At 33.6% G+C, this 25,117-nt stretch overlaps 3 long non-coding RNA genes across 3 annotated transcripts; 2 read left to right on the top strand and 1 right to left on the bottom strand.

The window, feature by feature from the left end:
* The first annotated feature begins 9,748 nt into the window (after positions 1–9,748).
* Positions 9,749–23,610, top strand: LOC134233027 (uncharacterized). Its single transcript, XR_009984901.1, has 3 exons — positions 9,749–10,469; positions 18,031–18,119; positions 23,457–23,610. It is a non-coding gene; the product is annotated as an uncharacterized LOC134233027 (long non-coding RNA).
* LOC134233026 (uncharacterized) lies at positions 13,856–14,588 on the bottom strand. The gene is made up of 3 exons (XR_009984900.1): positions 14,429–14,588; positions 14,111–14,201; positions 13,856–13,946 (listed from the first exon to the last, which is right to left on the bottom strand). It is a non-coding gene; the product is annotated as an uncharacterized LOC134233026 (long non-coding RNA).
* On the top strand, positions 20,121–21,464 carry LOC134233025 (uncharacterized). The gene is made up of 3 exons (XR_009984899.1): positions 20,121–20,243; positions 20,588–20,654; positions 21,240–21,464. It is a non-coding gene; the product is annotated as an uncharacterized LOC134233025 (long non-coding RNA).
* Positions 23,611–25,117: the final 1,507 nt, after the last annotated feature.

The following is a 25,117-nucleotide window of genomic DNA, read 5'->3' as shown; positions in this document are numbered from 1 at the left end:
CCTTAGATTTACAGCACAATTCCATACATAGATCCTCCCCTGTTCCCTGACTTTTAATATATTTCGTGAGTACTTTCTCTTTCTCCTCCGAGCCCCCTGCTGATGACAGAAGTTACTGGAATTCAACATGGACGTCGGTTCTTTGTGGAAGGAGAAACACCAACATTTTCAAATCACGAGCATCTCAAAACCTCTGATCCAGAAATCCCAGAGGACCATTTCAAAGGTTCCAAATTAATGGCGATCAACACTGTCAACTGATATAAATAATAGAAGGATATATTCGTTATCTAACAGATTATGCTTTAATCTTTAAGATGTTCTCACTCTTACAATTTCATGTTTTCAAATTAAATAAAGTTTCATGTACTTCAATTCACATCAACAAGTCATTGTAAATATGCTAAAATGTCAATGATAGCGTTTGAGGAGTGAAGTTTCTTTTATATAATGCACTACGTGTATAACGTAAATATACCTGACGGCTTAAAAAATGTTATATAGTAAAACATGGGTTAAAATAAGATTCATTCCTTATATTTTTATTTCAGTGTAGACGATAAGACAATTTTTCTTACCAAAAATGACTTAAAATTGAGCATATTTTAAAACAAACGTCAAGAGGAGATATTGATATATTTGCGTCAGAAAAAAGACTTATTACCTATTTCAAATAAATTAAAAGTAAATAACCCTTTTTTTTGTTTTAACCTTGTCATTATTCCAAAGGTGATTTTTTATATGTTCTACCTGTAACAATCCAACTCAATAGGAATGTAGCAATCGGAAGGCCTCTTGACACTAGTTTGAAATGAATGCATCGAATATTTCTTTAACCGTAAATAAATAATTAATCCAGGAAACAATTTCAGCAAGTCTACTTGAAAATGGAAATAATAGCAGAGCCATTTTGTGTAAACATGATAATGTGTCATATAGAGAGGAATGTTATAACTCTCTTTGAAAGTAGAAATAATAACAGAGCCATTTTGTGTAAACATGATAATGTGTCATATAGAGAAAAAAAGTAAAGGTTCTAGTTTTGACTTTTTTCAATTTATAGGCATACATGTAGTTTGGAGTTCACAAATAGTGCGTATGAATTCTTTTGACTGAAATTTATTTTAGATATCAGATTTGAATAATTGATAACTTTATTGAAATCAAAACAGCAAACTTTATTGAAAATGGAGTTATGAAGAACTCTTGAAGTAAAACCTGACGAGATAAATCATGAAGAGTTATTCTTCTTTTCTCATAAAAGCCTTTTACCTTTTGTGACATGAAATTAGACACAAGTAACATCTTTTTAAAAAACTTGCCAGTCTACATCAATCAATATCTGCGCGAGAAGGGATACACATTTGAGGCAATTGCTTTGTGGTTTTAAAATATATATTAACTATTTATTTTGAAAACGTTGTATTTAACTTGTAGAAAAAAAAAATCATTTCTACACTGCATACTAAATAATTGTTATTCTCTTGGTGTTTTCCTCAGGTGGAGCGGTCTGCCCTTGGATCTTAATTAATTTCAAGCTGCATTGCAACACCTATTACAAAATCTGTTATCAAATCATGAATTATAAACATTTTAAGAGATAGATATAATTTGATACACATTTTGCTAGATTGTGTTTTCTCCACTGAGGTAAACAGTAGTAATATGTGTTCATCAATATTTTTCAGTTAAATTAAATAAAGAATGTGGCATCTGGGTAAGATTTCTTTATCATTTGCACAAAAATGAAATACTTATTAGAATTTTAGTACATATTTAACCTATTAAAACCTAAAAACGCAATTCATCATTCTCGGGTGTCATCAGAATGATGCGATATTGAACACGTCCAGCACAGGCGTTACTTTGAATACTTGATACTTAAAAATATGAGGAAATATTTTATATATAATAAAGGAATTATTCAACTTATATTGGTGAATATTGGCACAAACTGGCTGTTAAAATGCAAAGCTTGAATACATATATGGTATGTATTACTGAATACATATATTGTATATATTGCTGGGGTTTTATACTTGAATACATATATGGTGTGTATTGCTGAATACATATATGGTATGTATTGCTGGGCAGAGCTTGAATACATATATGGTATGTATTGCTGAATACATATATTGTATATATTGCTGGGGTTTTATACTTGAATACATATATGGTGTGTATTGCTGAATACATATATGGTATGTATTGCTGGGCAGAGCTTGAATACATATATGGTATGTATTGCTGAATACATATATTGTATATATTGCTGGGGTTTTATACTTGAATACATATATGGTATGTATTGCTAAATACGTATATTGTATATATTGTTTGGGTTTTATACTTGAATACATATATGGTGTGTATTGCTGAATAATATATGGTATGTATTGCTGGGCAGAGCTTGAAAACATATATGGTATGTATTGCTGGGCAGAGCTTGAATACATATATGGTATGTATTGCTGGGCAGAGCTTGAATACATATATGGTATGTATTGCTGGGCAGAGCTTGAATATATATATGGTATGTATTGATGAATACATATATGGTATGTATTACTGAATACACAAGACGAAAGACCACCTTTAAGCAATCGCTTAATGGTAGCTTAATGGTGACTTAATGGTGGTTTAAAGAAGTTATTCCTTCAAGCCACCATTAAGCCACCATTAAGCTGAAACTTACAGGTGCTTAATATCCAAACTTCATTAAGCTACCATTAAGCCACCATTAAGCTGAGTTTAATGGTGACTTAATGGTAAAACCTCATTAAACTTTTACGCATTTTATATAGAATCTTTAAACTAACTGTTATTTATTTTAATATCATTTACGTAAAATCTATTCCAACTCATAACTTTGTCTCGATCATAATTTCTACGATTTTTTTGTCAACATGCATTAACTTTATCACTGAGTTAGCTAATAGCCACAGGGGCTTGCTCGAGGTGTCTAATTTTTTTTTAATCATTTACAGTGATAATAAAACAAGACATCCTTTATCAGAACCGTATATTATTTTTAAAAAAAATTATTATTTCATGCGTTGTTTTTATTTTTAGTGTATATGATTTTTAAAAATTAAAAATTACTACACAACGGGAGCAAGTCCTTGTGAAATATTAAATTTTCAATACCAAAAATCAATCTGTTCTTAAAATTATTATTATCCATGAACACAGAATATATATTACTTTTTAGTTTAGTTTTTAAAGATTGACTTTAACCATAAAAACTTTTTAATGGCTTTTACATCATGAATAATTTTAATTAATTCGTTATCCTTTTTTTACTAATGCAGCGGTAAGTATCTGTCAAAATCAAGTCGGTCTTCAGTGATTGTTATTTCAAAATCGATTTTCAGAAGAACAGCCGATCAGACTAAACATAACATCCGACCAGATGTAAACACATTGAGAAACAGGGTAATATTAACAGATGATCAGTGTACAGTAAATCGACTGGTCAGACAATAGACCCCCGTCCCCGATTAACTAACAGAAAAATATACACACACGACGTACACTGACAGATTTTGATGATCAATTATTTTTACAAAATTTGAATTTAACGCAAGCATATAACAAATTCAAAGTTATGATTCATCGTAAAAAATCAATTATTTTGATACCCATTTTGATACAAAAAGAATTGAAACTGAATATGATATTCTAAAAAAAGTTTTTGTAAACGTAATTAATCAGGTAAATCTTACGCAAGGATTGTCACTAAATTGTTGACACAGAAACTTAACATTGGTTAATATCCCGCAGTATATTAAAAATTATAATAGAATCTGATTTTTCGTCTTTCTTTTTCGATGATAGATTTTTGTGTTTTATCTATAATTAATTTATTTTCAATCATGATTTTATGCATACATGTATAAATTTTCGAATTACAGAGCGAGGAACTCAATCACATTACATCAATCTAAAAGCCGAAATCAATGGCTTAGAAATATTAATGTGATATAAGTCTTTCAAAAAGATTCACAAATAAAATAGTTTATATTTTGATTAATAAATCAATTCAAGATTTTTGGAAACGTTCAACAAAATTCTTGTAAATACTTTTTTAAGTCCAAACAAATTTTGTATAAAATAAAGGTTAAATATTTAATATTTTCATTACTAATCATGAGCGGCGATGGCCTAATGGATAAGGCGTATGCCATGTAATCCTAAGGTCATGGGATCGCGCCCCCACTTTGGCGATCTTTTTTTTTTTTTTAATTTTGAATTTCGTTCTTTTTCATTATTTTTACCAAATCAAGATATGTGCGAACTCTATATTTATAATATTGATAACTAATCACTATAAAAATAATTTTTCACCCATATAAACAATATTATCGACTGCGTAATGTGGCTTAATGGTGGCTTAATGGTAGCTTAATGGTAGCTTAATGGTAGCTTAATGAAGTTTGGACATTAAGCACCTGTAAGTCCTCCTTAATGGTAGCTTAATGGTGACTTAATGGTGGTCTAAAAGCTACCATTAAGGACCTGTAAGCCACCATTAAGCTATCATTAAGCTACATTTAAGCACCCATTAAGGACTTTGAGACGACTTAATGGTAACTTAATGGTGGTGTAAATGTTACTTAAAGGTGCTTAATGGTGACTTAATGGTGACTTAAAGACAACCATTAAACCACCATTAAGGACCTATAAGCCACCATTAAGCCGGACTTAAAGGGTGTGTTTCATTTTGTGATACATATATGGTATGTATTACTGAATACATATATGGTATGTATTGCTGAATACATATATGGTGTGTATTGCTGGGGTTTTTTACTTTGATTTTTGTAGGGCCAGTTGAAGAGATAATGATGTTTATTTATTTATTGGATTTTAAAACCTGCTAAACCTTTAACACTGTATTGTCGTGGTTTTAAATAGTTTAAATATCTTTTATGAAGTGAATCCTTGTTTTCACCAACATACAAAAGTTCACCAAGATATGTAGTTGACAGCATCATAGGAATTTAGTTGATGCAAAATTTAAATGTTGAACCGAATTATATGTAGAGTTATCTCTCTTGTCTTAGAGAGGCTGTTTGTGACACAAAGAAAACCGCATAAATTAACCTAATGTAAAAGGCTAGAAGTAATCTTTTTTAACTAATTGAATCGATACAGTAAACGTTATAAGTTGAATGGAATTTCACAACTTATTTTTTTTTAATCATATAAGCGTGAATCATTAGGAAACTAGGTAGCACAAACATATACAAACTTGATTTTTTTTCTAAATACCTATTCATGAAGGAGGATGGTCTATTGCATGTACATATAAGAATACTAGTATCTTATTAATGACATTGTATAAATTTTGATAACGAAACAGATTAAAACAAATTTTATTAGACAAACCATGTTTAATTTGTCTAAATGAGAGAGAAAGAGAAAAGGAGGATATGGAGATAACGAACAGTATTCAATCTCAAGAAAACAACACAAAGTAGGAGCAAAATGAACACGGACGTCCGAAACATCAGAGGTGGGATCAAGTGCCATGGAGGAGTGGACATCCCCTGCTGACCTGTCACATCCGCCTTGTGATCCTTGTCGGGAAATACCGGAAAATCCGTCGTCAATTCAGTGTATAAATAACGGACTAACAATTTATATGAAAAACGTCAGTCAACATTTGTCTCAATGAGGAATTCTATTTGCTGACAATATCATTGTATCAGCCATAGCATTTACAAAATGATGACTTTAAACGATACTGTTGATATTCTTTTTTTTAATTCTTTATTTATTTTACACAATCTGTTTCATAAATCAGAATACACAATTTATTATATTACAGATTGTTTTTTTCAGAGAGAGAGAGGGGGGGGGAGGGGGAGGGGGAGGAGAGAGAGAGAGAGAGAGAGAGAGAGAGAGAGAGAGAGAGAGAGAGAGAGAGAGAGAGAGCACTCGCGCTCACCGACTTGTGGGGAACTCACACCTGACAAAAGACCTTTCTTATGGGGAAAGTTCAGAATTGTGGGGAACTCTCTCGTTCCCCACAAATATGGTCATGGGGTTTTTTGAATTCTACGTGTTCTACTGATAATATTTATTCGATTTGTGGTCATTTTTGAAAAAATCCCCATAAGTCCGTAAAATTGACTCGCAGTAGTTTTCTCACTGCACCGTAAAACGAATGTTTGAGGATGCTGGGAAAAGTTCATTCGGAACGCAGCGGAATTTAAACTGGTCCCCATTTGATACCAATTTATTGCGGGCACGGGCTGCTCCGAGAATATGTGGTAAGTAGATTTTTTTATCATATTTTAAAGATATTATAGGCTGAAAACTTAATTTAACTACGTAAATCATGCATGCAGTTATTTCTTACAGACGTTCGTAAAGTAACATTTAATAATGAATGCACGTAAAACTTTGGGAAAGTTTGACCCGACCTAGACCTCGGTTATTTTTTTTTAATTGTATCATGTTTATAGGCCTAATGGCTATCCTGTAAGAACAAACTACGGATTTATATGAATTCAGCACCCCCGGGATATGGTAAGCGTTTAAGGCTTGTCCCCATTTTTGGTGAAACGCGACTATCCTCCTCATGCCCATACAAATTATGCTAGACGGTGCGACTGTGTGGTCTTTAGCTGTTTAGTGAGGCCTGTGTGGGCGAATTAATTGTAAAAGTTAATCTGACTTAAACTGTACGTGTATTTATAAACTGATGTCAGTCACTCACACACTGACTCAGTGTCAGAAATGTATCACAGAGAACTCCACCTTTTCAAAAGGTCCATTGAAATCAGTACATTTATAGATTTACGTAGCTAAAATTTCTTAGCTTGGTTAGATTATTTAACATGTTTAATTCTTCCAAAAAAAGCTTGATTTAGTTATCGTTTTTTTATCAAGTCATTCTTCCTACTTGTATATATTTCTTTGCATGCGTTGGTTTGCATAGTGTCCATTCGCCTTCATTATCTTTCACCTGCACCCTGTTCTACATTCATCCTGATTGCCCTACTGAAAATATTTTCATGATTTTAGACCATCATTATCGATGTATCATAAGTATTTTTTTTTTATTTTGCTAAGGCCAAGATAAATAGATAGTGTTTCCTATTTTAACCTTAGAAAAGATAGGGTAGGTAGGATGGAAAAACATTCTTATTTTATTTTAACATTTTATTGGCAGGCACGCTGCCACTTTCCCCCAGGATTTCACTGTCAAAATATTTCTGATTAATATGTGTAAGATATGCATTTCTCAAACATGGAAGTGATCAAGATTGGGATTTCATTTCTAATTGTAAACTGGAATTCCGAATACTGTAATATGTGTATATAATTTGGTGCTTTCAAAATTTAGCATAATCACTGAGTTGGCATAATCATAAATTAGCGCTACACATGTATGTGCGGTGTATTGTATATATCAATATGTAAATGATTTCTTAGCAGTATTCATGAATTAGTGCATTGTTGTCTGCACCAAAGCCGCTAAAATATGAAGCCTGCATTTTAAAGTATACATACAGTAGTTTACTCATGGAAAGATATTAGCAGAAAAAAATATTGAGGGTCGGCTCCTATACCTCTTAGAGTTAGGCGGGGAACTAAACATGCTGAAAACACACTACTTATTTATTTAGGCCCAATTAAAATGTCTAATAAATTCATTTTAATTAAATACTTATTGTTAATTAAAGATCACCTTTTATTTTTAGCTCACCTGAGCCGAAGGCTCAAGTGAGTTTTCTGATCACATTTTGTCCGTCTGTCTGTCCGTCTGTAAACTTTTCACATTTTCAACTTCTTCTCAAGAACCACTGGGCCAATTTTGACCAAACTTGGTACAAAGCATCCTTGGGTAAAGGGAAATTTAAATTGTTAAAATGAAGGGACATATCACCTCGCAAGGGAAGATAATCAAGAAAAGACAAAAATAGGGTGGGGTCATTAAAAAATCTTCTTCTCAAGAACCACTGGGCCAGTAAAACTGAAACTTATGTGGAAGCATCCTGGTATTGTGTAAATTCTAAATTGTTCAAATCATGACCCCCGGGGGAAGGGCGGGGCCACAAAGCGGAATTTTTTTTTTTATCTAGAAATATATAGGAAAAATCTTTGAAAATCTTCTTCTCAAGAACCACTGGGCCAGAAAAGCTGAAACTTATGTGAAAGCATCCTGGTATAGTGTAAATTCTAAATTGTTCAAATCATGACCCCCGGGGGAAGGGCGGGGCCACAATGGGGAATCGAAGTTTTATATAGTCTAGAAATATATAGGAAAAATTTTTGAAAATCTTCTCAAGAACCACTGGGCCAGAAAAGCTGAAACGTATGTGGAAGCATCCAAGTAAAGTGTAAATTCTAAATTGTTCAAATCATGACCCCCGGGGGAAGGGCGAGGCCACAATGGGGAATCAAAGTTTTATATAGAAATATATAGGAAAAATCTTTGAAAATCTTCTTCTCAAGAACCACTGGGCCAGAAAAGCTGAAACTTATATGGAAGCATCCTGGTATAGTGTAGATTCTAAATTGTTCAAATCATGACCCCGGGGGGAAGGGCGGGGCCACAATGGGGAATCAAAGTTTTACATAGAAATATTTACGAAAAATCTTTGAAAATCTTCTTCTCAAGAACCACTGGGCCAGAAAAGCTGAAACTTATGTGGAAGCATCCTGGTATAATGTAGATTCTAAATTGTTCAAATAATGACCCCCGGGGGATGGGTGAGGCCACAATGGGGAATCAAAGTTTTACATAGAAATATATACAAAAAAATCTTTGAAAATCTTCTTCTCAAGAACCACTGGGCCAGAAAAGGTGAAACTTATGTGGAAGCATCCTGGTATAGTGTAGATTCCAAATTGTTCAATCATGACCCCCAGGGGAAGGGGGGGGGGCACAATGGGGTATTAAAGTTTTATATAGAAATATATAGGAAAAATCTTTGAAAATCTTCTTCTCAAGAACCACTGGGCCAGAAAAGCTGAAACTTATGTGGAAGCATTCTGGGGTAGTGTAAATTCTAAATTGTAGGAATCATGACCCCCGGGGGAAGGGCGGGGCCATTATAGGGAATCAAAGTTTTACATAGAAATATATAGGAAAAATCTTTGAAAATCTTCTTCTCAGGAACCACTGGGCCAAAAAAGCTGAAACATATGTGCCAATGGAAGGATCATGGGGTAGTGTAGATTTCAAAATGTCTAAATTATGATCAGTAGGGTAATGTGGGGATGCATTATGTATAACAAGGGTGAAATCTGGTAAAGAACAGAATGGTCAAAGCTTCTCAGGTGAGCGATGTGGCCCATGGGCCTCTTGTTAAAATTTGTTACAATTCAAACCTTGGCCTTGGGGTTTAGATGCTGATGGAATAAATAAGAAACAAAATCATATGTAAAAAATAACTAAAAATCCTTTTCAAAACCTCAATTACTATTGAATTATGATTGGGCGTGGTATACAAAATAATGCGAATTGGAGGAAATGGAGAAACATAGTAATAACAATTAGATCAGCTTTTATGATAGCGAGCATATTAAAAATTTAAAATTGGTTACAAAATTGAAAGGTAATGTTGAGATTTTAAGATTCAATATCTATTATTCATAATTATTTATATTTGCTTAACTGAATTTATACCTTTTTAAATTTATTTACATATAACGATCGCGCTCAAAGTTTTGGGTCTGATAATGCTTCCTGATTTTGGTCTTTTATTTTATTTTTTAAAAAAAACCATTTGATTTCTGCACCCACTCCTCCTTTCTAAAAATTTTTAATCTGCCTCTGGTAACTTTACGCTGTAAATTTCTATTCTCATTTTAATTAAATTTAAATAAATACTAACAGCACTATCATGCAATTTCAATGACTATCATTTAAGGTATTGATTCAGTTTTCTGTCATTCCTAAAAATAAGTTGTACTGTATCGTTGATTTTTTGCATATAAAACAGTTTCTGCTCATCAAACATCCACGAGAAAGTGTTCTGTTTCGCAGTTATTGTACGGTTGATTTAAAAGGGAAAGCTCTCTGGGCCATGTCACAAGAAGGAAAAAAGTAAAATATTTTTCATACCTACCTACCCACTGTTAACAATATGGTTCAGGAAAGGGCATACATTAAGTCTTAATTTTGGCATGCCGCATGGGGTCAAAAATTACTATTGAGTGATGTGGAGATATACCTGTCTTGTAATTATAGGTAAAGATATGAACACTTTAAAAAAAATATACAATGAAATCTTTGAACTGAAAGCAAAATTATCATTGCAGGTTTTTGGGTTTTCACCACAAGAGCAAATTATACAACTTTATTCTTGAAAATGTTAGAGACTGAGACTTGGAGTCAAAGTCAACAGACATGCTTGCATGGACATGAAGGATGTAAAGAACTAGAGTATTATAACTGAAAGCATTTTGTCTGGATTTGTGTATGGAAACAGAAGGATTTAGTATTGGTAAGTCAAGATAGCTGTAAAATCTCATTTTGAACTCTATATGTGAGCAGTACTGTAAACCAACTACCAGGTAGTACACATGTACCCTATTTGTGTCATCTTTTATTTGCATATCTAATCTGTGTTGATTAATTTCCGTGACTAATGAAAGGAAACATTCTCTACAAATATAAAGCAAAATTAATAGTTCAGGGCAATTAATAATTTACTATTCACTAGTAAATGTAGGTCATGAAACTGGCAAATATTTCTTGCACTCAATTAAAGTTGGTTTACAGTACTTCCGTTGCTCTAAAAACAGAAATAATAAAAAAAAAGCATGCTGATATCGTATGTTATGAAGCCTAATACATGTACATAGAAGTATATAAAGCGGTATATCTAAAATAAAAAAAAAAATTGGTCCTTGTTCATGATTTCAAAGTAGGTTAAAAGCCTCATGAACATGCTGAGAAGTTGTCAGAAAATATACATGTGTGCTAACCATGCTAACTGTGTAACAATAATCAGAAAATTTTACAAAATATAATCAAAATTTGGTTAATAATAATTAGTCATTGGCCAATTAAATCCATCAGTGATTAAATTAGTACTTATATATACTGTCCCCTGATTTTATGACTTTTTATCCTTTTCAACATATTATTTTTGAATTGAAAACATTTTTTTTACCTGAGAAAATTAAAATTTGCAATTTGTTTTAAATCTAGTGAAGGAAAACAAATGTTTTTAAAATTAATGTGCTTTGATTTAAAAGACTTGTAAACATTAGATTAGTAATACATGTAGTTTCAATACAATTATTATTGATGATTGATTTTTTTTAAGATTTGATAGTTATTTTATTTGTTGAAAAATAATTTTTATCTGTAATGTTCATGTATAATAAAATAATGCATTTCCCAATAAGTGATAAATGTTTCCCACAAGTCAGCAATATACACTGAAGTGTACATTTATTGGTTGGGTTCAAAGGCAACATTTATATGGAAACAAAGTTTTAAGGGTAAAGCAATGGTCAATACATGTGTATTCCTCACAAGTGAACAGTGAGAAATATTCCCCACAAGTCAGCAGTGATAAATATTATCTAAAATTGTTAACTGTGAGAAATATTCCCCACAAGTCAGCAGTAATAAATATTCCCCACAAGTCACCAATGAAAAGTATTACAAGTTAACAGTGATAAATATTCCCCACAAGTCAGCAGTGATAAATATTCCCCACAAGTCAGCAATTAAAAGTATTACAAGTTAACAGTGAGAAATATTCCCCACAAGTCAGCAATGAAAAGTATTACAAGTTAACAGTGAGAAAAATTCCCCACAAGTCAGCAGTGAGAAATATTCCCCACAAGTCAGCAATAAAAAGTATTACAAGTTAACAGTGAGAAATATTCCCCACAAGTCAGCAATGATAAGTATTACCTACAAGTCAACTGTGAGGAATATTCAATAACAACATACAATTATTTTAACCCATTCTCAATCAAATTTGGGGAGTAAATTGGAATTAGCATGTCTGTCTATCTTTCTATAGGCATTACATATTGAGGGATAATGGTGGCATTATTTTTTTTTAGGAAATCTCACATCAACTTCCTGTTTATCTGTGCATGTAAATTTTCATGTTTTTTTTTTCAGCAACTACTATGGTAGCAAGAAGTTTGAAATTTTTTAACACTCTTTGTCGAGGCATATTATATACTGGTAGTGAGATTCATTTTTATGCAAATTCGATGTCAACTTCCTATAAATCCACGTTTCTCAAGATCTGTACGCAATTTTTTTGCAGTTTTTTCACCAACTGACTATCACAGATATAAAAATGTGGTACATGTATCCATTAGATTGAACCCTAGCAATAAAAATCCTGAGTAGCATTCTCTACTGAGACTAGCAAGCTAACCACTATGCTACACAAGTCCTGATGAGGATTGGCATTTAAATCATGTTTGTGATATGACCATTGACTCAGTGGACTTTTTTTCTCGTAAAGATACAAAAGTTATATCATAAAATTATAATTTTTTAAAAGGTTTATTGGGTTTTTACTCCATAATTTTGGAAATCAAAATAGTATATTTCATTTTGTATGCAAACTTTGAGGATAAACTTGAAAAAAAAAGTGGAGTGAAGACCCACTCATACATTTCAAAACATTGTTTTAAAAAGTGTGTAGTGTTGTTGTGATAGTCGCTGACTATCGAACATACTTGACAACCTCCAGCATGTAAAAATCTGGTCATGACCAGATTTGGAAAGTAAAAAATCTGGTCATAACGCGTAACGACATTCACGACATAATTACCATGATTAAATTTAATAATATATATACAAAGTATTTGTGTATTGAGAATTTTTTTTTATTGAAAAAGGATTTAATTTACTATGACAAAAAAATCATATATAATTTGATTTAATTCACATGTTAAAAATGAGAATTGATCGAAGGTTTCGTATTTCTATATTGACCTGATTCAGAAGTAATTGTGCATTTTTTTTAAAAAGCCTTTTCACATGTTTCAGTTTCTGCTAAATTTGAAAGCCCAAACAGAAAAAAACAGCCTATGGGATCATGTTAACAACTCATGTGTAAATCATGGTTTTGATATGATTTCGGTATAGGAAAATTTCACATGCAAATGAGCTAATGGATCATGGTTCTGAGATGATCTGTTAAACTAAACAACTAGCAAGAAAACCATGATCCTGGTATGATCTGTTGTAGAGCTAACAACTCGTATTAAAACCATGATCCTGGAATGATCTGTTGTAGCTAACAACTCGTATTAAAACCATGATCCTGGAATGATCTGTTGTAGCTAACAACTCGTATTAAAACCATGATCCTGTTAGATCTGTTGTAGCTCACAACTCGTATTAAAACCATGATCCTGGTATGATCCGTTGTAGCTCACAACTCGTGTTAAAACCATGATCCTGGTATGATCTGTTGTAGCTCACAACTCGTATCAAAATCATGATCCTGGTATGATCTGTTAAATTGAACAACTCATAGGAAAATTCTACTTCTTATACAATTTTACTAAACACTTTGATATTTGCAATAAAGTTCTCTTTAATATTTGATAAATAATTTCAGTTAGCAAAAATTAAGAAAAATATTATACACTTATGTCACATGAACCATGACGTCATATAAATATAATCCCAACAAATGATCTTCCTTAATAAGATGACGATTTAAATACCGGGTATAAAACATTATCCAAATTATTCACTGAATTCTATAAGAACAGAATCTCAGAAATCCATTCTTCTTAAAGAATAATCCGGAACTCACTGATATCACTGTTTATTTATGATTCTGCAAAAGCATATAATTACAACTCTGTTCACTACAGAATAAGGAGAGTGGTGGATCTATTATTCAGAACCACAAAGGGCTCACAAGGGCTCTCAATGAAGCAGTCTATCCTCTGATATAAGCTCTTTATATGTGTACATAAGCACCCTAAAAAGAAACGTAGAGAAAGTGGTATTTATCGATCAACATATAATTATCTTTAGATCATGAACATATGAAATATTCAAGTACTTTCCCCATTGCATTAGTGAAAAGAATTAGATTAATCACCAAAAGAATACTATTGTTGAAATGTAATATTATTTACGTACACAAATTTTGTCTTCACCAAAGGCGGGTCTTTTGAATTTGTTGATTTGAATGCAACCCAGATGTTAATCATGAAGATGGAAATGTCTGTAGCTGCAAAAGAATTTCATTTTCATAAATAAGCAATGTATTTAACGATTAACATGTACATGTGCAACATATATTTGAATCAACAAGGTCAATTTGATGCTTAAATTAAGTTTAAATCCATGTAAAGCTTTGCTATGTCTCTTCTAAACATTTACAAAGGAAAAATGAATCATGCACTTGCTGGTAGAAATCAAAAAAGGTCAACAATAAAATTAATGAATTATACTCACCGAGAATAGAGTTAATAGTCCAGCACTTATTTTTATTGCTTATATGATACAAAGGCTTTTCTTTTAAATCGGCAACAAGAAAACGCGCACAGCTTGTTTATCAGAATTCAAATTCTGACCTAGATCAGCTGCAAACCACTGTACTACAGCGTGCTGCCCAGCAGGAGAATTGCATAACAAGGTTTCTACGACTCTGAAACCGACCAGTGATCCAATCCTTATCTTATGCCTCAAAGTTAGATTGGGAGTGGATCACAAATATTACATGAAGAGAAAGAGTTTTAATAAAATTCTGACTGCGTTATTTAAACAAAATACATGTGTGCTAATTTAAATATGAATTATTGTATTAAATTTGTATGTCATTTCATTCAATTTAAAAAAAAATATAGTCTTTGATACTTATACACTGTACATGCTGTGTGCATTTTAATCATTTAACTTAATTTTCCTGTTTTCTTTTAAATGACTTTTATTGATGTATGCATGTTGTTTGATTCTCCAAGCTAAAGTGAATTTAAAGCTTGCATTTTCACCTATCATAGATGACAAAGTTAACAAACCATCTCAGGATCATACAACCAATTCTGACAAAGTTAACAAATCATATAAAACTCATGATTCTCAACAGAGAAGTTAACAGATCATGTGTAACTCGTATGGAGTTTAAAGACTAAGTTAAGAAACCATATCAAAATCACAAACCTTTAGCAGTTAAAGTTAACGAATCATTTCAAACTCATGTTCCTTTGTTTTCTAAGTTAATTGCACATGTCAGAATCGCAAGAAAATCATAGCAGACTCATTCCCCAGAAACAAACCACATCAGGACCATACTTCCTTATTTGTCATCTATGATTTCAGTATGATCCATTTAATGGATACTGTCTGAATCATAGTTCAAAATCATGAATTTGTGAGTTTGATATGGTTTGTATGTGATTTTGGCATGATTTGTTAAGAAAAGTTTTTGTTTGGGAGTATACCAATTTCAGTTTTGAAGTTATTTTTATTCTCTCTTAATTAATTAACTACTGCAATATGTTTTAATTCTCTCTTAATTAATTAACTACTGCAATATGTTTTAAATGTTAAGTTAGGCCTACACTGCCTTCGATCACTTTATTTTATCTAGAATGAAAGGTTTTTTTTCCCCCAAGATTCCTTGATATGTAACTTGCATAAATATCGTTTCTCTTTTTCTTGGTTCAATCAGAGACATGTGTTTGGTTCAATTTGTTCCTGTTGGCCCTGATAACGATCTAGTTCTATCGGAAGCCATTTTAATTGACTTCAGACATTGAATTGTCAAAACAACACCCAGTTAATTGTTTACACCTGCACTGATAATTAATCCATCGACATTGTTTACGCGTAGATCTAAGCTTGGGTTTTAACTGGAAGTTAAAAGTGCAACCTAATTTACGAACCAAATCCGGAAATCGGGAGATTTTCGGGTTGTTTGGCAAAAATCGGGTGATAAGCATGACCCGCCGGGTCATAAAACATAATCGGGTTACGGGTTGAAAAATCGGGTGTGACCCGACGAAATCGGGTGAGTTGGCAAGTATGCTATCGAAAAATCGTCGTTTAAAGGCCCAGATTGGCGACAATCGATTGTAAATATTATCATCGATAGATCACTATATTTTTCAAGCCGTATTTCTCAAGCCGAGCAGGTTTAACTTTTATATTCACCAAAGGGACATCACTCTAATCAGCAGTAAACAAAATGAGAACGTGCATGGTGAAGAGGTTATAATTATTATATCCATATCCTGGTGCATTGTCTTTTTAAAATACTTCTAAGGATGAATAAATCTAACCTTTTATAACATTTAAAATTATCAATTATATAATTATATAAGTGATTGTGTTCTTCCGATTCAATTTGATAATAGTAAATTTGTCCAATTTTACAACACTAAAAGTGTGAAAAAATGACTCAATTTGCCCCTTTTTGCGTGTGTATTATATTTTACAGGCCAAAAACTTCAATCTTCATGAGATATGTATAAGTTGTAGAGATTTGACAGATTTACATAAAGTATACTTTAATTTTAGATGAAATATTTCGGAAAATTTTGATACAATACTTGATATCGCAATTACTTAACTTAGCTGAACTCTTTCATGAAGGAGGTAGGAATCATCTGTTGGGTGGGAGCAATGTGCTATTCAATACAATTAATGCAAGATCGATCATTGTAGCATTTATAAGGACAGATAAGTAAAAAATCCTGGTGGAATACCTCGCTAGACAATCGCTGAACCAGCCTTATACATTTTTGAGAGGAGCCAATCCTAAATTGTCACATTTTAAAAGATATGTTTAATTAAGCGGACTCTAATAGTTAAATTTTCATTGAAAATCGTCACATTTTTCAGTATATAAAATATTCTTAACTTTCCTTATTTGACAATCTACTATTTGGAATTCAATATCTGGCAAAACATCGTGATTTTGGCATTAAATTGTTCGAATCATTCGATTGTCACTAATGTAAACAATGTCATTTGCCCCCAGAAATTTAGACTTTTCTTGATTCCCTCGCAAAAGAGCGGAGGTAAGTTAGATAACTGCGAGGTACTCATTGGTAGTCGCGACATAACATATTGTAATGAGATTTAATTTTTTCACCTTTATGTTTGTTGCGCTATTGGCTTATCCCTTGTTATGTTCTCGTACTCCCATCTCATTTATCATCCAGTAGTAAAATACATTTCCAAAGCATGTGAATTATATTTAGATGATAATTAAATACATATGATAAACAATAGATAAAAATTGATATTTTTGTCCTTTCTACTCTTCATGCATATAACATGTATAAAGTCCACAACAATAAAATGATTCATTTGATTTTTGTTAGGATTTGTTCATCGACATCCAACATATTGTTTACATGTTTATGTTAAGTTTGTCCCAGAAATCCTGAAAGATTTGTACACTCTGCAACTTTTTTACAGAGGAGCGCACTAAAATCTTAAACTCTTCCATAGTTGAAATAAGACGTATTGGTAAATAGATTTTGCCCTGTAGTCCATCTGGCTGTTTGTCCTCAAAAACTTTAACCTTGCTTATAACTTTGGAGTGAGTGGGGCTATGGCTTTCATATTTCACTGCTGTACACTTGTATTTCTTGTGACAAGACCTTTCTTTGGGTACCACCACCACCAAATTTGACCTCTTGACCTTGAAGTTTGACCACTTTTACAAAAATATATCACTCTTCAACCTTAGTTATAACTTATAACTTTTGCACAGTTGGTGTTAGGGCTTTCATACTTCTCATTGGTATGTTCAATAATTTTTTCGACAGGTCTGCCCAAGTTTTGTATTAAAACCTTCTTAAACTCATCTGTAAAAAACATTTAATATTGTTGGCCGATTTTAACATTTTGGGAAAATAGCAAAAAAAAATGAAAACGTGAAAAAAAAAACTATGAGGTTTGGAGAGTAAAATGGAGGATAGGTCAGGTGACAGGAAACATGAGTACAGTCATGTATATTTTTTTTGCCCCGGTATAGTGTCATATTTGATATTATATGGAATATGAGATTTGCAGCACATTCTTACTGATATTTCTTTAAATTACAGGTATCCTGAATTTTTGTCAACTTCTAGCCAAGATCCTGTACTTAAGCTGAATGTGGATGACAGATGTACACACAGTACTAGTATAGAGGGTAAGTAGACCATAAAAAAAACAAGATGTGTTTGTGAAACACTATGCGCCCGGCGGCAAGTTTGGAAAAAGCTATTTTTAGCATTAAGGTCACAGTCAAGGTCACAAAGTCATTGACCTTGGTGTCATTTGAAAGAGGTTGATTAGTGGAGTATGGAGTGGACTCCATGCCACTAAACTGGAAGTGAACACCGCAGTGAATATTTAACGTAATTGAAGAAAAGAAAAAAATTGTATGTAAATCTTCATGTACAATAATATGTTTCCACATGTGATCAATTAAAAAAATATATATTTTTAAAACAAAATAATGCCTCATCAGGTCGGTAAGACAAGCTGTTTGGCTCTTTGTTGACTTGGCTTTTCAATGATTTAAATTTGGCACCGTGTAAAAATAGAATTATCTGTCCCTGGTACATATCGTCTTACAAGTAAGAAAAAGAATTGATAACTTTTAAAGTTTTCTTAAATATGTTTAAAATAACTGAATCAAAATATGTTGAATAATTATTTATTTTATTTTTTTTGAACAAGCTTTCATCATCATGATCATGTTCATAGACGTCAAATATACACTGCGAGATTTACTTCCAGTTTAGTGGCATGGAGTCCAGGATGAGCTGTTAAAGTGGAAAAAGGGCCAGAAACGGCCTGTAGTTGTCAAGCACATTGGATTTCTTAACTTGAATAAATAGTAAAACGCTCCGAATACTGAATTTGTTGCGAGATTTTTTAGGCCAAGCCCAGATCTATTAGTTTAAGTGTGTCCCCCCAAAACATATTGCCATCATGGTGTATTTTAGTTGAAGATAGGAAAATTTCTTTCCGGATTTTTTTTTTTTTGACGATAAGAACTTCAGACTCCTGTCCTATAACATTTTTAAAAATATTTATTGATTTTTTTATAGTCACTTGCCCACGGGCATGTACCTATTAAAAATATTCACTTGCCTCCCCCCCCCCCTTAAAAATTCACTAGCCCCGGGCGTCGGGCAATGGGATTTGTCAGACCCTGGTAGTGTAGATTCAAGCTTGTTCAAATCATGACCCCCCAGGGGTAGTGTGAGACCACAATGGCCGATCAAAGTTTTACATAGGAGTATATAGGAAAAATCTTTAAAAATCTTCTTCTCAAGAACTACTGGGCCAGGAAAGATGAAACTCATGTGTAATCATCTTCAGGTAGTGTAGATTCAAGTTTGTTCAAATCATGACCCCTGGGATAGGATGGGGCCACAATAGCTGATCAAAGTTTTCCTAGGAGTATCCCAGATAGCAAGCTGACGTTGGGCCGATGTTGGCATATGGTTGGTAGATCGGCTACATATCGCGGTTGGCAGATTGATATTGGGCCAACATCGGTCCGACATTGTCATTACAACAGTCGGTGTATTGACATTGTTCCAACATCGGTCCGACATTGTAATTACAACAGTTGGTGCACTGACATTGTTCTAACGTCGGGCCAACATCAGGCACGTCGCATCGTTCTTAAAAGTGAGGAAAGGGGGGGGGGGGCATATATATTTTTTTTACTTACTTGAAAAAGTTGACAAACAAAAGGATGGGGGTGGTGGTGGCCAATTTCCTTTCACTTCCAATTTGTTTGCTATTTTTCCTTGATTTCACTATAGGCCCCTGCCCCCCCCCCCCCCCCCGTTGCTGTTGCTACGTGCCATAACATTGTTATTTTTAATGTTGAAGTATGGACATCTTTGTAATGTTGGCCCGACATTCAACTGACTTATGTTGAAACGTTTAAAAAAATATTGAAACGTTTAAAAAAATATTTATTTATTTTATTTTTTATTTCTTATTTATTTAATCATTTTTATTTATTTAACCCTTATGTAGATTTTCAAAACTATGGAATATAACTTGTTTCACTAAAACTGTCGACTAATAGTACAATTACGTCGGGATCGAAGTCGGGCTCGATAAGCTATTAATTTAAACAACACACCGCGCCGAAATTTGAATTTTTTGTGGGTTACACGCAGCCATGTTGATGTTTTACAGGAGGAAAGTTCGGAGGAGAGTGTCGCGAAAAGGAGAATCATGACTAGCTTTGGATGGAATTTCTGTTTTGACAGAAGATGAAGACATTTTACGACACGGTGCTGCGGTATGTACAATTACAATGTACAAAATATTTTAAACATGTGTCCTTGAATGAATAATTGCTTCTGGTACAGTTCGTTCCTTAGTCAGGACACTACACATAAAACGCCTGGTAGTGAAATCGTTTGAGCAAGCGCTATTTCAATTTTGTTATAATAATTGAACACTTCTAAACATCTTTTAAAAATATGGATTTCAACCCGAATTAACTCGTTTGGGATCGATTCAGGAATTTTGGTGTTCCTATCATCAACATTTTCAGAGATTATAGTACAATGTAATAATATACATTTATTTTTAAACACATGTTCAAGATCATTTTCAGCACTTATTTTGATTATTTAATAGTTGCATGCAGTGGACTGTGTCCGAGACGATTCCTACAGCGCCGGCGAATAGTCAGCTTGTAAAATTGGTGAGAACCAGCTCATTTTTTTTTATCTAAGTAACACAAATAACCTAACATTGTTTTTATTAACTTGTATCCTTTAGCATAAAACTATAAAAAATATTGCATCTACTATATACCAAGTTAACAAGAGGTTTATATGTTCTTAATTTCCTTTTCCTAAAAATACATAGCAATGGATTCTGATGGGTAATCTAAACACAGTGGCGGATTTAAGGGGGGCGCACCCGGCGCACGCTCCCCCCTAAAATTGTCAAAGTTAGCATAAATCACAGTTTCGTCTAGAAAATTAATATGTCTAATTGGTATACCTCATTTTTACCCTACAAAATCTCTAGAATCTAGGAGCTTCGCCCCCTGGGCCCCACAAGGCGGCCCCCAGACCCCTTGCCTAATTTTGCCTAAATAAAAACACTGCAAGATAGTGAATTTCTATTCTACACTATACTGAACTGTCAGGTTGAAATAAACAATTGTCTTTACAGTCTTGTAGAGCCTTACTTTATTATATGTCATATATTTATGTTTATATATATAAATATGCGATAGATATTGATGATAATACATCCTAATGGTCATCTTTTCTTTCAGAAATTGTGCCAGCAAAGTTTGAAGTGTTTATGGAAATGATCAACATTGAACTTTCCGAACCTTCCTACTTAAAGTGAATCCGTTCGTGACATGACCAGTTATTTGGTTGCCCTCTAACATAACGCCATCTTTTATTTATTTATTATTGTGAATTTCATGGGATATCAGTGAGGAAGTGATTCAAGCAGACACTTGAGAAATTTCGGATCTAACTTAATTAGGATCTTTGGCATATTCGAGGAAAAATAGCATGTGTTGATTTTATGGGATCTTTTTATTAATATAGTTGTGTAGTGGATATTTTGTACTTAATACATGTGTTTGTCACTCTAGTCTAGTCATTAACTTTGTACGATAAATGTACATGGGCAACTGGAAGTTCATTGTAACTGCAATGACCTCTTCCAATGTCATTAAGTCAAATGCCATATTTTAAAAAAAGAAATAGTTTGTTTTATTACAAAGAAATGTCGATCAGTGAGAATACTTTGAAAAAATGTGCTTACATTGTACATCTATAAATGTATGTGTAATATTTGTTTTAAAACACATTGTAAAAGAAACGATTTTTTTAATTTTGAAAATATAGATTTGATCTATGATAAATTGTGATGTTATCATTATTTCAGTTTTCATTGTATCTTCCTGGGATTTCTTATATTTCCATGGAATTTCATAGATTTCTAAATATCCGTATGCACAAATATGTTGGGACAACATTGGGCCAACATAAGAATTATCATTGTTTGACATTGGGCCAATGTACTGCCTACATGTAGGTGCACAAATACGTTGGGCCTACATTGGGCCAACATCAGAATTGTAATTGTATGACATTGGGCCAACGTAGTGCCAACATGTCGGTGCAACGTTGCACCGATGAGCAAAATTACATTGGCCCAATATCATTTTCCGACATTGGACCAACGTAACTTACAACAGTGGCCCAACATTGGGCCAACATAACTGACAACAGTGGCCCAACGTTGGACCAACGTCAGAATTATCGTTCTATGACATTGGGCCAACGTTGCGCCAACATGTCGGCGCAACGTTGCGCCGATGAGCAAAATTACATTGGCCCAATATCATTTTCCGACATTGGACCAACGTAACTTACAACGGTGGCCCAACATTGGGCCAACGTAAGCTTGCTATCTGGGATATAAGAAAATTCTTTAAAAATCTTTTTCTCAAGAACCACTGGGCCAAGAAAGATGAAACTCACCCGGAATCATATTCAGGTAGTGTGGATTCAAATTTGTTCAAATCATGACCCCCAGGGGTAGGGTTGGGCCACAATGGCCAATCAAAGTTTTACATTGGAGTATATAGGAAAAATCTTTAAAAATCTTCTTCTCAAGAAACACAGGGCCAGGAAAGATGAAACTCATGTGTAATCATCTTCAGGTAGTGTAGATTCAAGTTTGTTCAAATCATGACCCCCAGGGGTAGGATGGGGCCACAATGGCCGATGAAACTCTTTCATAAGAATATATATGAAAATCTTTTTAAATCTTCTTCTCAAGTACTTCAAAGCCATGATTAGTGATATTTATATGGAATCAACCCCCTTAATGTATATTTTAGTTTGTTCAAATCATAACCAAGCGACCCCCCGCCCCCCCCCCCCCCCCCGCCTCTCAATTTTTCAGTTTTGACCTGATCTGTGCTTTTTTCCTAGACAATGTGCTCAGGTGAGCCCCGGTCAAAAAAAAGGGCAAGGATTAATTTGATCAGCCAGTGTGGCCCTGCCCTACCCCCGGGTGTCAAGATTTGTACAAACTTGAATCTACACCACCTAAGGATGCTTCGACAAGAGTTTTATCTTTCCTGGCCCAGTGGATTTTTTAAGATTTTTCCTATATATTCTATGTAAACCTTTGATCAGCCATTGTGGCACCGCCCTACCCCGGTGAGTCTTGTTTTCATTGTAACATTTGATTTTGGTTTTATTTTTTGATGTCCCTTTTGTGAGACAAGATCGAGATGTTTCAGACCTTGGAATGATTATAATCCTTGACCTTTTTATTTGACCTTAATTCAAAATATTGCTTTGGAATTGACAATATATGATAGGGAATTAATATTTAACACAATATGCTATATATAATAGCACCTTACAAACTAAGACACCGAAAGCGAGGGACCACAATTATTTGAATTTGCTTGATTACATTGCTTTCAATGCTCAGAAATGATGTTTTCTAATTTCAGGTATTATCTCGGTACCTTAAAACTCCAAACGACAGAGAGAAGAAGAAAACTGCATATTATCGATGTATCTTCACAGCAACATGACCCAAAGCACTACCATTAAAGGATTTGATTTGACATTAAGGAAGTAAAAAAATGAAGGCATTAGTCATAAAGAAAATTTAAAGAAGATACCTGTGTACAGTAGTGCATACAAAAAAAAATTGTTTTTTCTCTTCGGGTTTTTGTCGTTAGAAAATGACTCCGTCATTTCATTATTACTATGGTAGTCATTACACATCTTTACACTGGCCTGGCACAGTGGTTAAAATTCTTTATATAATCTAGGTTCGTAATTTTTAAAAAGGGGGCCCCCTAGCTCTTCCAAAATTGGGAAGTGAGTGATCCATGGGTGTTAAGTGTTTGTGTTAAGACGGAGCTCTATGGATCGTAAAGTGAAAATGTATGTATTCTCCTTCTAACCAAAAAGTGTTCCGCGTGGCGCCGTGTCCTTAAGTCGCGGATTTGAATCCACTGCGGGACGCGGAGATCGGTCCTTCGGATGATACCGTATGAACCGATCGAGGTCCCTCGTCATAGTAAGTGTTGACATGCACGCAAAAAGACCCTCATTCATAAATGGCCCTGAGGGCCATGTATAGATGTTTATGTAAATTCACTGCCCTCTATCGGCAAATGGTTGTGTCTCCATGCATACGAGAGAAAAATCCTCTAGGGGATGTTCAACAACGCACACCGATATTTCCAATACCATAGTTATGTCAGGTGGTAGTCAGAAATTCTTTTTTTCTGTTTTTAATGCCTATATTTCGAATCCAAAAATGTTTCGATTTTTTTGGTCCCATTAAGTTCGATTTGTATTGTCGTAAATGTATTGTCGTTCTCAAGGTCAATACGATGTTTTATGCACAACATACACAAGAATGCCATTAACAAACTAGATTAATTTGTGTACGGAAAAATGAATACAACCTTCAGAGTTTACAGTATCAAGGTCCTACAAACTTAGCTGCAGAACTGTAGCTCTCCGAAAAAAATAATTATATTGACATACAGGTCTGTAAATTCGACATATATTTTTCGGAGAGCAGCTATTACACCAAGTAGGGTAAATATGTGTATTGCACACTGGTGACACGTAATTCATATTTGAAAAATGTAAGCAAACAGGGTTATTGTACTCGTTGCAGAATGCAAATGTACTTTCCTAACACACACACCCTCCACCAACACACACACATTTTATTTCCAACATGCTTAATAAATCCATTTAAGAATATTATTTCATTCTTTTTCATTCTTTTATGAAGAAAACCTGAAATCACTGAGTCTGAATTTGTTTTTTTTTATCTTATTGTGGTATTGCCCAGGAACAAGGGAGCGTAAAGCCTAAGGTTATATTAAGCGACATACATTCGAGGGCTGTTCATTGTCCAATAATGTCCTTGGTGCTCGGAAAGAAGCAAAATACGCTTTTCAAAGGTTTTAATGATTTGACTGAATATTCTCTTTTAATTTAAACACATGTCCATGGTATTTGATCCAATTGCTATGGTGTTCCGCTGGGGCCACTCGCACCATCGCCTTAAATGCGAGAGTGCGAAGTTGCAAGGGCGAAGTTGCGAAATGCGATTTGCGAAGAGAGGAAAGTGCGCAGATGC

This window comes from Saccostrea cucullata, unplaced genomic scaffold (genome assembly GCF_032062105.1).
Source record: "Saccostrea cucullata isolate Sc308-1 unplaced genomic scaffold, CSIRO_AGI_Scuc_v1 ctg4272, whole genome shotgun sequence".
NCBI lineage: Eukaryota > Metazoa > Mollusca > Bivalvia > Ostreida > Ostreidae > Saccostrea > Saccostrea cuccullata.
The sequence above is the reverse complement of the archived record's forward strand: the minus strand, read 5'-3'. Positions and strand labels throughout refer to the sequence as shown.